Source organism: Takifugu flavidus, chromosome 11 (genome assembly GCF_003711565.1).
Source record: "Takifugu flavidus isolate HTHZ2018 chromosome 11, ASM371156v2, whole genome shotgun sequence".
Lineage (NCBI taxonomy): Eukaryota > Metazoa > Chordata > Actinopteri > Tetraodontiformes > Tetraodontidae > Takifugu > Takifugu flavidus.
The window spans coordinates 8,387,292-8,390,839 of NC_079530.1; positions in this window are offsets into that span (position 1 = coordinate 8,387,292).

Below are 3,548 nucleotides of genomic sequence, written 5' to 3' on the forward strand. Positions count from 1 at the left end.
TATTGCTTGCCTGTGTCTTTACTATGAGTTTATGGGTGACCCTTTGGCTGTTGCCGCCCTTTTGCCTTGATTGACAAGTGCTTGGGCCAATCGGTGACAGAGCTAAAGAGAGAACGAGCCAATCAGGAAGTGCTGTAGCATAATGTTTGATTTTCGAATATCTGCCATCTGCAGCAGTTACAGCGGCTTTTGAAGCTGCCAACAAAGTGAGTTGGAGATCAGACGTGTGATAGAACAACGGATTCTTGTAACCAAGCCCACTCTGCCTCTTAAATGCATTTGCATTTGTTATTCTGATGCTCCAGTTTGAATTCTAAGGTGGCTTCTTTTTTTCACAATGGAACATACTTGAATCTGATTTCATAAAACAAGACTATATAAGCCAAGAGTCTGTAAAATGGTTAGTGTCTGATACATTGGCTCCTTGTTGCTGGGTTTTTTGCTTCTCTGTTCACCAGGCACCACTGTGGCCTCTGCAGCCTGCAGCTTTCTCTGTTTTTGGCCTTTTTGCTTCTTGTTGACAGCGGCGTGGGGCCAACATTTGCCACTGTTACGCAGCCAAGGCTCCTGATCCGCAGGCCGGTGGTTATTTCCAGCATTCAGGCCACACAGCTGTGAGGGGAAGGGGGACAATCTGTCTCTATTGGTGGAGGGAGGGAAAGTTTTGCTCAACTTAGCAACAGCGGCGCTAAGGTCAGCGAGGACAAAGACCACCACAGTGAGACAGAAGGCTGCTTCTCTGTCAGTTAGCACAGCTTTTGTTGCAACACTCTTGTTTTAAAATTCAAGTTTAAAATTCCTTCACAACCTTTCGGGGTTACAAAATACGTTAGTCTTTTTTTTTTCCTTTCTATTTTTTTCCCCCTTCAATATCCCAAAACATCTGAAAAACAAATCGTCTTATTTTCGCAGTGATACGTAGACCGAGTCAACAACAGACCAAGACACATTACAAATAGACTGTGTGGCAGTTTCAAATGAAATAAAGCAACATGTGCAGTGATTTTGGCGCAATTTTTCCTCATGAAAAGATGGGCATGTGGATGGATTGTTTACTCGTAGGTACTCATGAGTACCATCGCACATTTTCATTTGTCATTCAAACAGAACTTTCTTTTTATCGCAATTTAATATTTTGTTAAATATTAACAAAATGACTTTAAATTCTATACTGAAGAACCATCATTTTTATCTACGTGCACTGCGGCTTTTATACACTAGATGGCAGCAAATATCCTGTAGTAGCGATTCATTTTATTACAAAAAATGCAATTTCTATTGATCTCTTTTTAAATTATACAACTAGTCTATCATCCCATCGATACATCTTATCCGTAAAATTGGTTGAATTACTAGTTACAATTAAATAACCTTTATTTCTTCCAGGACTTTATATTTTTGTTGTTATTTCGTCTTTAATCATCATGGACTTGAAGGAAAGAATGCAAAAAAATAATATAGCTGAATGAGCATCTTAAAGGTTCTTATCCCTAAGAATATCTTCAGCTGAAAATGAAAATCAAATCAAATTTAAATGAAATCCCAAGGGTCCTTATAGCATTTGCGCCATCTGCTGGTTGAATTTTAGACGTGCAACTGTGGCGGACGCATCTCGTAGACAATATTTTCCCTAAAAGTAACACTCCATATGAATTATTCAGTTGGGTTTTTATATTCTGAAAAGGCAAGATTCTTTGAAATAATTATTTTTTTGTTTCATTCAGCGCTGATGAAGAGGAGCAAACAACAGCGCCCCCTAGGATGCGCAGAGCGCTGACCATGGTGCTGACAGAGGCTTTGAAAAACTTAATAAAAATACCAGATCCATTTTGTCACGAACCTGTGTGTTCATTAAATAAAGCTGTACCTTAAAACAATCAATATCTACACATATAGAGGAAAAAAGATGGAGAGTGTGTCAGTTTTGTCTTTTCAGGTAGACTTTTAGGTTAACTGCAAACTCTTTTGGTAGGTAGGTAGATACTTTTATTGTCAATTCACTCCATGTTTTGAACATACAGATGAACCGAAATACTGTTTCTCTTCTCTCTAGCTTATTGTGCTTTAAAACTGAAATAAAAAAAAACATAAAATAAACATATAAATAAGGCAAAAAAACAAAAGCGGGGTAAATAAGGTGCCAAAGACATGAATGTGCATACAGTGCAATACAATGAAGTGAGGTAGGTTGATAGAATAACACAGCCAGTAATGCATACAGTTCCCTCTATATGCAAATTTCAAGGGTTTGTGGAGTGCAATTGTATGAAGGTCCTGGGTCAGGAGCTGGGTGAGGTGGTGGATGGAGTTCAGCATCCTGACAGCCTGCTGGATAACGCTGTTTGACAGTCTGGTGGAGGGGGCCCTGAAGGCAGGAGGCTGAAGTCGGGGTGTGAGGGGTGGGAGTTGTCCTCAACAATGCTGATGGCTCTTCGGGTGAGGCGGGTGTGTAAAATGTTTGCGAGGGAGCGCAGCGGCGCACCAATGATCTTCCTGGCTGCATTCACGATGCGTTGCAGAGTCTTTTGGGAGCAGGCAGTGCAGCCTCCACACCACACAGTGATGCAGCCAGTGATGATGCTCTCAATGGTGCCTCTGTAGAAGGAGCACATGATGCTGGGTGGGATGTGTGTTCACCTGAGTTTGCGGAGGAAGTGTAGGCGTGTCTGAGCTTTCCTGGCCAGCTGTTTTGTGTTAGTTGTCTAGGTGAGGTCTTCAGATATTCCTATATCAGATATAGGAACTTGGTGCTGCTCACCCTCTTCACAGCAGCACCGTTGACACTGTGGTGGCCCTCTCCTGAAGTCAATAACCATCTCTTTCTTCTTCTCTGTCAAGGAAGAGATTGTTATCTTTGCAGCACTGGACCAGTTGGCTCACCTCACTCCTGTAGGCTCCCTCATTGTTGATGACGTCATTGGTGATGACGCCCACCCGCACACTTGATGATGCGATTGGAGTTGCACAGTCGTGGGTCAGCAGGGTGAAGAGCAGTGGGCGGAGCACACATCCTTGTGATGCACGTGACTTAATTAATAAAATGTTTAGAAATCTTATTTTTACTCTCCATATACATAAAGTCACATTTTATAACTCCTCGGTGATAGTTACATAATATCTATGGATTGTGCATATAAGATGCATTTAAATTTAAATTCCCTTCTGTTCAGACATAAAGCAACAAAAACGAATCATAGTGAGTCAAAGCTCCTTTAAGCACTTAAATAAGTTTCGCAGTTATTTGGGAACAATGATTTATTGTAATTTTGTGCAGAGCCTCGGGGGACAGAACTGATGTGGTCGTGAGTCTGTCGCTGTGTCTTTACAGCGCTTAAATATAACGTCCGCTCTTTTCTGCACATGTAAAAAAAATGTATTCAAATATTTTTGCGGTCACATCATATTTGCAGCTCCTTGGGCAATCTTCTCCGCTCTTGCATCATTTGATCTCAAACTAAATCTCAGTCCTTGGTGCGCATGTGCGCAGTCCGGTTGTGCCGTTTCTCTCCGTCCATTGGCTGCGCGCTGAATAATCACGCCTTCCTAAG